We start from the raw sequence: 14,895 nt of genomic DNA, 5'->3' as shown, positions 1-14,895 counted from the left end.
GTCCTCATGACCTCCATCCTCAGCCCTCTCAGGCTGCTCTTCTCCACCTAAGGAGAAAAGTCTGCTGCCACACCTGCTTGGGTGCATCTCTTCAGTCATTTGGGGTGTTCAGGGCTGTGCCTGCCCCATTTCACTCAGTTCCACAACCAGAAGTAGTCACTTCTGTAAGTCATTAAGTCATGAAATAAAAATCTTTGCTGGGCTTAATTAATTTAAATATTCATGGCACAGGATGGCAGGGGAAGTGTTGTTCTTAATCAGAACAGACACTGCTGCTCCATAGTGCAGATTACTGTGCCTCACCTGGACAAGAACCTGCAGGAACAGGGAGCAGAACATCAATGAGCTGCACACAGAAAACACAGCTCCAAGGGTGCTCCTGAACAGGAAGAGGAATTCAGTGACCCAAAGCTCTGCTTCACCAACCTGTGGTGCCTCCTGCAGCAGCTGCTTGCAGGGTAATTTATCACCATTTACTCCAGCTGAGTGCACCCCCTCTAAAGCAAGAGGCCAGCTGCCTTCTGAAGACAGTTCCTCATCTCTGGCTCAAGGCTCCAGTGCTGCCACAGCTCCCTGCTTGTCCCCCTCAGTGCAGAGCTCTGGTCTCACCTACAAAGCCATCAGCAAACCTCATGAATCACAGCACAGACTGCAACACTGCCAGCTTCAGAGTGGTTTGGCATGGAAGGGGCCTTAAGGATCATCTAGCACCAACCCCCATGGTGCTGACCAGGACAGCTCCTGCAGGTCTGGGAGGGACATTTGGGTTCAAGCAAGTTTAGCAAGGAAACATGTTTGTGCCTTGGAGAGCCTGCAGCACACCCAGCACGCACCCACAGAGCCCTGCTCTCTCCTTGCAGTGCTTTTGAAGCTGGAAGGCAGAAGTGGTGGTGATTGCTCCTCTTTATGCAAGCCTTTGTAGTACTGGCACATGTCTAAGAGGTGGGAGATCAAAGCTCCTCTTCCTCGTCTGCCAGAGAGAAATCCATAACCCCAAGCACTCCCCTCCCATGGCTGACCTGTGCTGCATGGCAGAGGAAATCACACAAGATCTGTGGGGCTGCAGAGTGAGGCAGCAGATTGCTGTGAGGTGATGACAAACTATTCGAAGAAGAAGGAAAAAGGCAGGGAGCAAACTAGAGCTTCCACTTTCGGTCTGTTAATAGCAGCTCTGGTTTCACTGTCTCCCATCAGCTTGGGGTGCAATTAGCATCGCAGCAATTAAGCACTCGATGGGAGCAGCAGCGTTTGCTGGGAATGAAATGCTCATGGGTCAGCAAAGAGAATTCACTGCAGGAGGAGAGAAACGAAGAGTAGACAAGTGATGGAAATCACTTGTGGACTCCGGACAGCCAGAAAATCTTGCTGTTACTGCCTCCGGAAGAGACCCCTTCGGTTGTGAGCAGCACTGGGACAGCGACAACCACCCGAGCCCTGCTGGCATACAACGACCGTGAGGAGGTGTCCGTGCGGAACGCAGCAGCGACCGACACAGAGCTCCAGACGTAAAATATCCTGCGGCAAACAGGAGAAAGCCTTGGCACGACTTCACCCCTGCTCCGTGCCCCTCCCCGCCCGGCCCCTGCTGTGCCGAGTGCTTCAAGAAGCAGGTGCCAGGCAGCGAAACAAGTGTAGGGTCCTGCCCCTGGGGAGGAACAACATCTGCACCGGGACAGGTGAGAGCTGACCAGTTGGAAAGCAGTTCCATGGAGAAGGACCTTGGAATCCTGGTGGACAATAAGTTACCATGGGACAGCAATGTGTCCTCCTGGGGTGCATCAAGAGTGTGGGCAGCAGGACAAGGGACAGTGGGTACAGACTGGAACCCAGGAGGTTTCACTTGAACTTAAGGAGAAACTTCTTTGGTGTGAGGGTGCTGGAGGCTTCCCAGAGAGGTTGTGGAGTCTCCTTCTCTGGAAAACCCACATGGATATGTTCCTGTGTGTCCTGCCCTAGCTGAACCTGTCTGGGCAGGGGTTTGGACTCCAGAGTTTCCTTCCAGCCCCTACCATCCTATAATCCCATACAATAATTTTGGCTGTTGTGGCTTCACTTTCCACTGGGCAAAAGACTTCTGCATATTCATCACCAAAACCCCAATCAAATTAAACAAAGCTTCTCAGGACAGGAGCAGATTGAAGCAGTGCCCAGAATAACAAAAGCCTCAATTGGGATGAAAGGGAAACCAACAAATGCCACTGCAGCAACCACTCAAAAGAAGGTTTGAGTTGATGTAGTTTAACATACCACAGAGAAAGGAAAAACTATATAAATTCTCAGTCTCCTTTTGCTGCCTTTAACAAAGATTAAATGTGGACTGTTCCTCTGGGCTCAGGCACTGTTAGGAGCAGCTCCACATCACAGCCCTACAGAGGGTGACAAAGGGTTAGGGGGAAGTCAGCAGGGTTTCCTCGTTGCTATTTTTGCAGCAGCTGGCCAGCAAAAGCAGTGGCAGCTCTCTCTAATGTGATGGAAAATCAGAGTTTCATGCAAATCAGCAGCTTTTTGTTTAAGTTCTGGATGATTCATAGCCTCTTCCCTTCCACACTCTCCCCTCTGCCCTGGCTGTTCTCAGCACTGCAATGAAGGCTAAGAAGAGCTGAAGTGTCAAACATGGAGAAAAAACAGGGCAAGGAAAGAGGAAATAAAAGGAGATGGCTGGAAATGCAGGAAAACTGAAGAAGCTTCATTCATCTGGAGAGATCAAAGGCTGAAGAATAATAACCACCAGATCCTGAAGAGACCTTGGCACTGCAGGAGGTCCCAGGTGTTCCTGGAAACCATCTGGACTGCACCAGCCCAAAGCCTTTGCAGAGGGCTTGAAGGCAGGCTCGGGAAATCCATTTATGACAGGTTACTTCTGCTGACCCTGACAGGTACAGGTTAACCCCCAGACAATCTTCCTCATCCATCACATTTCACCTAAATCAGTGCTTCTCAGGCAGTTTTGACCCTGGGTCCTGCAACAACTTATAAATGCTAAAGGCTTTATCTAGGTTCCTTGCACCCCACCCCTCCACTTCGATCCAGGGAAAGACAAAGTCATAAAAACCTTCTGACACTCTGTCTGATCTGCAAGGCACAAAATCCCCTTGTTAAAATCTGCTGCTTCACCTGCAGAGTCACTTGGGTTTAGCTTCTATCACAAGTGACAGCAGGGTCAGGTCACAGGAAAGAAAATAAACTCATCCCCATTTTGATCACAGAACAGACTCCCTCACAAACCCTCTTCTGAAAGCAGAGAGCTGACCTCCCACAGCAGACAGATGCTGACCATCACACCCAGCAGCACATCTTGGTCAACAAAAATCAATCCAAGATGTCTGCATCCCCTCTGCCTTGCTCCCCTGAAGTGCAATGAAGTCCAAAAGCCAGGATTCAAACCAGCCAGCGACACTTCACTGCAGAAAGCCAACTCCCCCAAGAATCCTGACAAGCAATAAGTGAAGATGGTATAAAATATGCAAGGAAAGACTCATCTTTGCCTAAGGACTGGAAAAGTTGCTGAGTCCCAGCCCACACACCTAAAAGAAGGCTTCTTGAAAGAAAATCGATGCTCCAGGAGTCTGTAAGACCTCCATAATGCTCAGCACTCAAAGGGGACAGCAGCCACAAGCAGCCCATTCATGCATTCATTCATTAAGTGTGCAGCTAAAAGCCCCCTCAGCTTTCCAGCTTCAGGTGAACTTTTCTGAAGATCCCAGAACCTGAAGACTTCAGGGGCTTGGCATCTCTCCAGAGAAGAAGACTCCACAACCTCTCTGGGAAGCCTGCTCCAGGGCTCCCCAGGAGACCCTTGGCCTTTGCAGAGCTGCTTTAGGCACAACCTTTTGATGCTAAAAATGTTTACCCTAAACAGTTGACAAATTGCTTGGGTTCAGCCCAGAAAGAGCCTATCCCTGGAGGGGTTTGAAAGCTACAGAGGAGGTGCTGAGGGCTATGGGTTAGTCCCAGCTAAGCCTTGGTTGCACTGGGTGATCTTTTTCAACTGAACTGATCCTATGAGTCTGTGTCCCTGCTCACTGCAGGGACCTTTAGAGGTCTCTTCCAACCCAAGCCACTCAACAGTTCTATGAATTCTGTGCCTCCAGTTCCAATCCTTCTGTTCTATTTCATGTTAAAAACCCAAACCCACACAATGCTGTGGGAGTTCACCCAGTTAGCACTAAACAAAGGCCAAGCTGACTGCCCCGACAGGCAGCTCAGAAGCTCCTGCATTTTCCACCCTGTGAAATTTCTGACAGGTCAATCCCAAATTCCTACATAACACAAATGTGCAATTTGGAATTAAGATGAACAAAATGGCTGCATTCCACCAGAAAAGAACTAAAATTAGCTTGTTTTGAACAGATTGCTGTGCTTAACAAGGAAACAGAATGCTCAGGAGGATGCTCCAACCTCACAGGCTGGTTCTAGCCCATGCAAGGCATGTTCCATCCACCCAGCCTGGTGCAGCCTATTGGCCCCAGCTGATGGCATCAGACAGCACAAATGGCAAAGTAATGATTTAATAAATGAAGAGAACTGAGAGCTTACTTCTTGGAGCTCATCAAAATACTTCTGAAAGGATCTCTTTGCTCTAGAAACACATCCTGCTGTGGGATTGTTCCAGGAGCAGCCTGCCAACAGGAGGTGTCCCTCTCAGAAAGTGCACCAATTCCCCCCACAGCTTTGGAAGGCACAGATGCTGCACTTGTGTCCTCTGCCAACCTGTGGACCTTCCTTTGCAGACCAGAACTGAGCCCCCTCACTGCTGTAAATCAAAGGAAACCAAACGTGAGTCTGCCCCCAGGCACTTCACATCCAGGAGGAGTGCAGAGCACCAATGGGGACCATCAGCTGTGTTCATCTAAGAGCTCATGGAGTCTATTTATATCCCAAAGATACCACTGGGGAGCTGTGTTGGCTCTCAGGCTCAAAAAAAAGTCACTTTAGTGGCAGTTCTGGCACAGAACACAATGACTGCTCCAGAGGTCACGAGAAGGATTTTCATAAAATATTACCTACTGCTGACACCACCTTTGGCAGAGCCTTGGTCAAGTGCTTGGGCCTGACCTCAGCATTTCCTCCAAAAGACTGCTCCTCTGCTGCTTGTTGCCATAGGGCTGTAACATGACAACCTCATAAAAATTCTAAAGGTCAGACTGGAGCTTCCAGGAACACATCAGGATGAAGCCAGAGCCGAGCTGGACAGCGACTGGCTGCACAAACACTACCTACAAAATGAATGCTTCACAGCAGGACCCCAGCCCAACCCACACAGCACAGCCAAGCCAAGGGGAGCCTGTCCTGGCAGATAAACATCTCAGCTCTTGCTCTTTTTCTCCCTCATGAAGGCAGTGGCATGGCCTCTTTCTGGAGAGGATGTTGTAGCAGGGAACAGCAGCAGGCTGTACCTACAGGATGGCCAAGCTTTATGTGAACAGCACCACCCTGTAGCTTACCAAGTCCACACTGACTTGGCTAAAGTACACTGCAGGTCTCATTTGTGGTCTGGAAGTCCAGCCTGGTGCAGTAAAATGTCAGTAAAAGTATTTAAAATTTAAGTAAATGAAGACACTATTAGAGACAAGTTGGCCAAGAGCTACAAAGAGAATCTCTCCAGGTGTTTCCAGGGGCTTGGCAGCAAGTTGCTTCCAATGCATCAGATCCAACACTCAGCCTTTATGGTATCAAAAGGCTTTCTGCTCACTGTGCAACTTTGGATGAAAGGAAAATAGTTCTACAAAGTTACAGCAACCTCTGCTCTGTTCCCAGCTGATCCTTATTCAAGGCCTCACAAGCAAAGGCCATCTGCTGCTGAGCAGGACCTGACAACAGGATCAGTCTCATTATGGTACCTGCCACCTGCATCTTCTGCCCTCCAAGGCTGCCAAGGTCAGCCAGCTTCTCATTGTTGTGGCTCTCCACAGCTCACCTTGGGAAGTGTAAGGACAAGAACAAACCCATGGCAGGGCTGTGCTGGCTCTCTGAAGTGCTGACTTCTGAGCTCTGCCTCACAACTTTTAGGTTTTCTCTGTAGTGGCCTCTTCAAGGCCCCTTGCCAAGCCCTTTCATCCATGTCAAGCAGTAACATCTTCTTGGGTGGCTTTGAACACACTGTTGTAACAGAGGTGCAGCTGCTCTGCACCTTGGCTCTGTTTCATTTGCTGTGCCTTTAGCAGCTGCACAGCACCCAGGCTTGTGAGACAGGTCAGGAGGTTAGGGGAAAGGTGCAAGAAAAAACCCTGACCTCCCTGAGATGGAAATTAGTGCTCACAAAGGTGCACAGGGGAAAGAAGTAGCCCAGGATAAAACTGGTGACACTTACTCCAGGGGCTGCAGAGACTTCTCTTAGTACAAGGCCCATTGGACTCAGCTGCAGTTGAGTCAGCGCTCCACAGCCAGAAGAAAAAGCAAATCTTGGTTATGCAACTACTGAAAGCTAGGAGGAGAAGTCAGGGTAACCCAGAAACATGACCTTCAACGAGAGAGCTCTGCACCAGAGAGTATAAACAAGAGCAGCTTCTAAACAAGCCCAGGGTGCTGCTGGTAGGACACAAAGCAGCTGCAGATTGCCCACAGTGCCTCAGCAGGTCTGAGGCCAGAGCAGGAACCGACTGAGCACTGTCCCTACCTCCCAGCCAAATGCAGTCTTCCACCTTCCCTGTTGCTTTGCACCTACAGGCTGCTGAGACACCTAACCCCCACCCAAAGCCAGGCTGCACTGCTCTGCAACCTAAGTGACCCTGCTGGAGCAGGGGGGTTGGGCTGGATGATCTCCAGAGGTCCCTTCCAACATCCTCCATGCTGGGGTTCTGGAATCAGTCTGTGCTAGTGGACTGCAGCAAGTTCTCTGCTGGATGCTTTCTTTAAGCACCAAGACACTTCTCCAGGCTTTGCAAAGCCCAAGGCCTGTCCCACACCCCTGCTGAGCTCCAGCTGCATTTCAAGTGGGCAGCATCTCTAGAAATCAGGTCAGGCAGTGTCAGGCTTGTAAGGACTGCAAATCCTGAACAGGTTACACAGCCAGATGACCACTGACAGCAGGATTAATTAATTCCCTCCAGCAAGCCAGAGCTGTTCCATGTTGGGACTGGTTTTACTGCCCTGCAAGCATTCCTCTTTTCAGGGTTTGCAGGAGCCAGAGGTCATTTTATTCTTTTCATGTCCCTGCAGCACCTCTGTCGAATGTTAATGTTCGCTGCTCACAGGCTTCAGGGAGGCTCAGGATGAGAAGGATCAGCAGCTCCTGCTCTGGAGCTGACAAGGACCCAGGCTGACGCAGCAGGGGCAACCTGAGGCACTGATTTCTAGCATGGAAAACTGCTTCTATCTGCACCACAGTGCTGAGATCAGATGGGTGAGGGAGATGGGGTTAAAAGTGACAGATAACAGCACAGGAGGGGAAGAGGCAGGCAACAGGGAGGACAAAAACCTGTGCTAGTTGACAAACAGATTTCACTAAGAGGATCCTGCTTAGAGCCTTCACTTTAATCTTGGCTGTGGGGAGGCATTTGCTCCTCTCCCCATGGTCAGTGGTAGTGAGGGGGGAGGCAGGAGAAAGGTTCATTCACAAGCAGGAGTTGCAGTCAATCCATCTGCTGCTACCTCGGCTGTCCCTGCTATAACAGAAGTTCTCCCCACGACTAGCACAGGAGGGGATACAAACCTGTTTGCTCCCAGCACCATCCCAGAGTGAAACCATCTGCAGCAGTGGCCATGCCACAGCTTTATTTTTAACTTCCCCTTGTGTCACAAGGCCTCAATTCAGGGTCACCAGGGTGCAGCCAGACTGATCCCAGCAGAGCTGGGGCTGTAGCTTATCAGAGCAGTGAGAAGCCTGCAGAACACCAAGGGCTTGGTGAAGGATGCAAAGGAACAGACCACAAAGTCTCTCACTGCTGTCAGAACCAAGCAAGAACAGCTTCACTAAGCTCCCAGGAATGCAAACCAGGCTCATCCTTCAAGGCAGGAGGCTGAAGCCTGCTGGAATATGAGGAACATTTTCTCCGAGAGCTGTTTCCAAAGATGTGTGACCACAGCCAATGGAAGCAGAGATAAAGTTCAGGTTTGCAGTGGAGCTCAGCATGTTGACACCAAATGCTTCTGACAACATCTTGCTTGGACAAAATGCAGAGGGCAGGCAACATGCTGGGGGAGCTGCAAAGCATCCCTGGAGACTGGGAGCTTGCTTCAGAACTGTACTGACCCCCAGTTAGGGACACACAGCCCAGGGACTGCAGCACTTAAGCTCCTGGCAGTGCAGGTAGATGCACAACATGATCCTGTGCAAGAGGGTAACTGACCACGTGGAAATGGAGTCTGATCAGCATCTCCTGTCTGCTTGCCAGATGGCTTGACAGCTCCAAGGCCTACATGAACATGGGCAGCAGACATGCAACACTGGGAGCCAGCCAGCAGTGCTCAGGGAACAATTTTAGCTGCTGGGAAATGCCACTCTGTAGAGCTCTGCAAGGAGTAGAGTGGCTTGCACTAGAATTCAATTCAAAGCAGCAGAAAGAAATGGAGCAGATCTTCATCCTCAAAACAAAGACATCTGCAGACACTCAGCTGTAGAATCATGGAATCATTAAGGTTGGAAAAGCCCTCTAAGGTCCAACCATCAACCCAACACTACCATGGCCACCAAACCATGGCCCCCAGTGCCATGGCCACACGAACACCTCCAGGGATGGGGACTCTGCCACCCCCCGGGCAGCCTGTTCCAGTCCCTGACCACTCTTACAGGAAAGGGAAACTACAGAGCCCAAAGTTTGCAGACATGGAAAGCCTCAGCAGCTCATCCCAGCACAGACATTCCCCCTCTCCACTGTCAGCTCAGCTCTCTCCACTCTTGCCAGGAGCCCCAGAAGCACTGGTGCCTGCTAGCTCATCTCATCCACACACAGGCAGGTACTCAAAAACACTCTGAATTTCTCTACACCTAAAAATGGTCTTGAAAGCAGAAGAATTGGTTGCTCGTTTGTAGGAGACTGTTGACGTCAACCAACTGAGAACCAAAGCTGAAGAAGGCTCTGAGTTAAATTTAGACGAGAAGTTAGCAGGCACCAATTTGCCACACTGGGTATTAATAGCTGCCTCTGCCTGCTTGCTGCAGCCTCCCTGGCGGTGGAGGCAGCTAGATGAGAGCAGTGAACTTGACAGCATCACCAGGGGACTTTGGGCACATCTCACACCTTCCATGGGCACTCTGCCTCCACAGACCACAGCATGAGGCAGCCAGGAGCATGCTGGTCAGAGGCTCAGCTCTTGGAGGGTTCAGGGATCCCCCTTATTGGAGGTGTTCAAGGCACCCCAGGCACCTGCTCCCCTTTCCCCACCCCAGGATTGCTATCTGCCAAGTGACACACACAGAGGGTGGCAGCAAAGCTCTCTGCTTCCATTCCAGGGGCACCCAGACTCCTCCGAGCAGGCACCGCTGAACTTCTGCAGCATGCTGAAGGCAGTTGGGATGCTCATACCTGAAGTGGCAGCACAGTTCCAGAGCAGCCCTGTGGAGCTCTGTCTGCAGGCAGACACCCACTGCTCCTGCACAGAGGCATCCAAGTTACTCTAATCCGATTAGGCTCACTCTGCATTGCCATCAGTTTTGCAAACCCACAGCATCTCCTCCCTGCACCCACACACATCTGGTCACAATCATTCTCCTTCCTAAATAAACTTCAGAGAGCAAAGCAAAGCTTCCAGGGCTCGAGCTTTCCACCCCCCATCCCTCCCTCTATCATCCCTGCACTGCAGCTGCAGAATCTCTCCAGAGAAGGAGACTCCACAGGTGAAACCTCCTGGGTTCCAGTTTGTGCCAGTGCCCCAGGACTCTGTGACTCAGCAGTGACACCAAGGGCTCTAACTCAAGCTGTTGTGTGAGCTCAGGTAGAAGCTCCAAGTTTGTTGTAGCAGAATACAATATCCACAGGCAAAGGCCTCCCTACACACCCAGCAGGGTTTGCTGTGCTCTGCAGGGCTGCTGAGATGCTTCCCCCCAGGAGCAGAAGCCATCTGGGGTGTAGGCTCCATTAGCACAGCTGACAGCTAACAAGACACAGAGAGAATAATTCAAAGTCTTGGCATCTTGCATCTCCTGCTGCCTTCACTTTTGAGGCTTCTGTGCTGGGAAAGAGAAAATAAAACTCAGCAATAGGAGAGGCTACAAGGAAAGGACAGAGGAGGCTCTTCCAGGAAGCAGCAGGTTGGGAGCCATCAGCAAGTGACCATCCTGCCAACCTCCCCTGCCAAGGGCGGGCAAAAGCCCTTTGCAGAGCAGACGTTGGATTACTCACACATCTCTGACTACCCAAACTGATCTTAAAGCACTCTGGCATGTCCCAAGGGTCATTAGAGAAGACTTCCTCCCTGCATTCATAATGAAAGGGCTTGTAACCAAAATTAAACTGAAGGAGCACAGCAGCATTTTAGAACTGACAAATCTTATTTCCTATTCCCCCCTCACCCCTACAAGCAGCAGTGGGAGAAAACAGAAAGGTTCTCACTCTGAACAAGTGCTGAAGTATCTGCAGGGCTTCCACAGGAGCCAGGAGAGAGCAGCAGCCCCCTCCCAGCACAGGCTCTGAGCCTCCTCCCCTCCCACCCTCCCCCCTGCAGCACTGTGCTAAGAAGGCAAAGCAGAACCACAGGTGGAGGCTGGTTTCCAACTGGAGAACTGAAGGGTGGTGAGGTGGAGGCTCAGCCTTTTCTCTCCTCACAGGTGGATGATTCCCTGGGAAGTGCAGGTGGTTTGTACCTGCTACCACATCCTCCAAAGCCCAGTGCACACCTTGCAGTGAGCACCACCTGGACAAAGCACAGGACCCTGTGCCTCCTGGTCAGTGACCATCTGTACCTGCAGACAGTTACAGACCATAATAAACATAAAACAAAGAACACAGAGCAGTACCTTCCAAGCCCACCAGTGCCTTAGAAGCCACTTTACATCTACAAAACAGAGGAGTTCCCGTTTTCAGCAACCTCTGTGGGTGGAGAGGCCAACACCTTCCATTGCTCCTCACTGCACTGCCACTTCCCTGAGAAGCTTCCCAAGGTCTCTGGGAAGGCCCAACTGAGGATCAAACACAGCAGCTGCGGCTCCTCCAAGAACATTCAGCATAAAGTAAAAGCCACTGCTGAGAAAAACACTTCAGAAGAGAGCCCAAACCATTTGATGGGCACCAGGGAAGCAGCACAGAGCTGCTGACATTTCCTTTGGATTCTTTCAGAGCTCAGCTCACATCAGCTATCGATTTGTTGTTTGCTCCACCAGCACCCATCCATTATTTAACACAACTGAACAGTCTGTAAACCAACTTTCTTCTGCTTTTCTAATATTGATGCCTTTTAGAAGGTTGAAACCTCTCCTGAAAACCTCAATACCAAGTATGAAGCCTAAAATACTGCAGCTCAATCTATAGCAAAGCCCAAGCTCAGTATTTTCTTCACTGACAAGAGCTTCTTTATGGCTTCTAAAAGCTGATTCCTGCCATGCTCCACTGCTCCCTACAAACCAAGATTAACTTCTTTTCCTTGTTGTCTTTCCCAAAACTTCAGACTTCTTGCAAGTTTAGAGTGGTCAGGGATTGGGACAGGCTGCTCAGGGAGGTGGGGGAGTCCCTCTCCCTGGAGGCATTCAAGAAACCTGTGGCCATAGTTTGGTGGCCACATCCCTCAGCTGCTCCCCATAACTGAAACCAGTTTCTGCCAGCTGAAGCAATTCTGTGATCCTGTGGGGCTAGACTGGGCACTGCAGGGACTGAGCTGATGCTGCTGAAGGCACTCTGGTTTATTCTGCCTTCCCCTGCATCTCTCATTGCTTCCATTTGCTGTTGGTTCCCAAATCCTTCTACAGGCAGTCTCCAAGGCACAAGACAGGGACAGATTCAGCTCAGGACTGCACCATGAGTGTGAACCCCCAGCCACCCCCTCAGCCAGGCTGCAAACCCTTGGGCAGCCAAAGAACACCAACTGTAAATCACTCCCAAAGCACTTGCAGATAAATTGTAAGCTAATTAATAGCAGAATTATTGATGCACAGCAAATATTTTGCAAAGAATTTATCTGAAACTCTGTCACCACTTCCCCACTTTACAGCATTGATTTATAAATCACTGAACAAACAGTGGCATGTCCAATAAATACTTGGTGAGTGTTTGCCAACAGTTTCTCTGACATAATGTGACATAAATACAGCACAGACACCACAGTGGTGGAGAGCACACACCATCAGTTACCACCTGTGCACCATCAGCTGCAGCTCAGAGCTCCCAGGTCCTTCCTTTGCCCAAGACAAAGAGTTTGCAAAATGGACCTGGCCCCACTGAGCTCCACAGCTGATGTCATAGAACCACAGGGCTGTTCAGGTTGGAGAAGCTCTCTGAGATCATGGAGTCCAGCCATCAGCCCAACACCACCATGGCCAATAAACCATGAAGGCTGTAAAAGGCCTCTGTGGTCATGAAGTCCAAACACCAACCCAACCCTCCATGAAGTGCAACCCTGGCCTCTGCTACTCACCCTTTGGAGAGCCCCAGCAGTGTGGTGGTAGGAAGGGACATCTGGAGATCCTTGAATCCAAACCCCTGCTAGAGCAGGTTCACCTCAGAGCAGCTTGTCCAGCATCACAACGTCCATGGGGGTTTGGAGGCTCTCCAGAGAGGGAGAAGACTCCACAGCCTCTCTGGGCAGCCTGCTGCAGGGCCCCAGCAACCTCACACCAAAGCAGTTTCTCCTTAAGGTCAAACCTCCTGGGTTCCAGTTTGCATCCACTGCCTCTTGCCCTGTCAGACCACCTCTGTACTGTTGCTTAGAGCAGAGAAACTGACCCCCAGCTTGCTGTAGCCTCCTTCTTCTCCAGCCTGAACCAGCTTGGGTCCCTCAGCTGCTCCTTATAACTGAAGGCACAAAACCAGGAGCAGCTTGCTTCAGCTGGGACCTCTCTGCTCAGCTGATTCAAATGACCTTCAGATGATGTTTCCAGCCCAGGTTTTCCCACTCCTCTCTGATTGCCCTTGGCCAGCCTTTTGTGAGTGTAATGAATGCAAGGTCCAGAGGTGACTCTTTCCCTGAAAACTCAGCCCAAATAAACAATCAAGACCCAAGAGTGTGACACAAAAAGGATCTTGCTCTAAATTCTTGGGCCCTGCACTTTTTCCCCCAGCAGAACCCCAAGAGCTGTGTGTGCTTAACTGCCTGCCTGCCCCCTTGGTGAACTCTGAATTCCTGGAGAACTTAGAGGAAAAAAAAAATCTTTCTTTTTCCTTTTTCATCAACTCATCAAAAGCCCCTCACCCCTGCTGCTCTGAGAACACTGTTAGGAAATAAGAGTCCTTCAGATCTCTGGGGAGTCCATGGCACTGATTGAAAGTCAGGAGCTCCCAGAGCTCTGCATTAACAGGCTGATTTGGTTGCCTTTTTAGTACACAACTATCACGGGGGGGGACAGGGCAGGGGAAGGCAGGGAGGGGTTCTCTGACTTTATTACTGATTTCTGTTTTGCTTGCTCCAGAAGTGATCATGGAGAGCAAGGCTGGGCAGGAGATGCAGGCTCTGTCCTGAAAAGCTCACAACTGGAGTCAGAGAATCACCAAGGTAGGAAAAGGCCTCTAAGATCAAGTCCAGCCCAACCCAACACCACCATAGCCACCAAACCATGACCCCAAGTGCCATAGCCACAGGTTTCCTGGAAACCTCCAGGGATGGAGACTCCACCACCTCCCTGGGCAGCCTGTGCCAGTCCCTGACCACTGTTGGAGCAAAGAAATTGTTCGTAATATCCAGGGCCCTTTGTCCACAGTGTCCACAGGACAGGGAGAAGATCAGCTGCTGCCTGCCCAGGGGGCAGCTGAGCATCTGCATCTTGCCTCCCTGAGAGGCACTAACTCCTGAGTTACTCAGAGCTGCCTTGCAGATGCACAACTTTGCAGTTGCTACTGAATTGGAAATGACTCTTCCTTTTTCTGCAATGACTCTTCCTTTTCCTAGAGGATAAAAGAAGAGGAAAAAGACAAGAGTTACTAAGAGAAGCAGGAATGCATTTAGCAGCTTTTCTGCAGCCACTCAAGAACTTCTCTTACCTGTAGCTGAGTCACACAACACAAACAAACACAAGGAACACAAATATTGCTCACTTGATGTTCCATTGATGCTCCTCATGGTTTGGTGGCCATGGTGGTGTTGGGCTGAGGGTTGGGCTGGGTGGCTGTAGAGGGCTTTGCCAACCCAAACAATTCTCTGCCTCTGTGATTCTGTCTCTTTGAAGCTGGCTGATAACGCTCACATCCATCTCTGCAGTTCATTGAAGACCTCAGAAGTGCTGAGCTGGCACTGAAGGGCTGCTTGACAGCGACTTCGTGGGAGAGAACCTTGTAGATTTATTTCTGCCACACCAGGAAATGTCTTTGCCTGGTAATGGCAGAGGTGTGATGTGTCCCTTGGCTCCAGTAATGGCCAAGAGAAGTCTCTTCTGTAGACTCCTCTGCTCCAACCTGCCCACCTGTGATGGAAAGAGCCACAGGGCAGCACAGCAAGAATGGGCAGTGAGCACTGCTGAAATAACTGCAGCAGGAGCAAGAGGAGGAACATCTGCTGCTGCTGCTCCACTCAGGACCCCAGACTGATGTGGTTTTGTGTTTCCTCCTGCTGCTTTTGGTCTATCTACCAAATTCTTCTGTGTCCCAGCACAAGAAGGACATGGAACTGTTGGAGAGAGTCCAGAGGAGGCCACAAAGAAGATTTTTCCTCATCTTTGGGTGGAACCTTCTGTGTTCTTGTCCTCTAGCAAGGCCAAACTCACCAAAGCCTGCCAGAGCCTTCTTATGGCTCCTCATGTTTGGAGGGTGCATTCCAGGGCTTGTGCATGGGCAGCAACAGCAGACAGGTCATTTCTTTCTTTAAATTTAAGGCTCC

The sequence above is a fragment of the Indicator indicator genome, chromosome 38, assembly GCF_027791375.1.
Source record: "Indicator indicator isolate 239-I01 chromosome 38, UM_Iind_1.1, whole genome shotgun sequence".
In the NCBI taxonomy this organism is placed as follows: Eukaryota; Metazoa; Chordata; class Aves; order Piciformes; family Indicatoridae; genus Indicator; species Indicator indicator.
Note: the sequence above shows the minus strand (reverse complement) of the source record.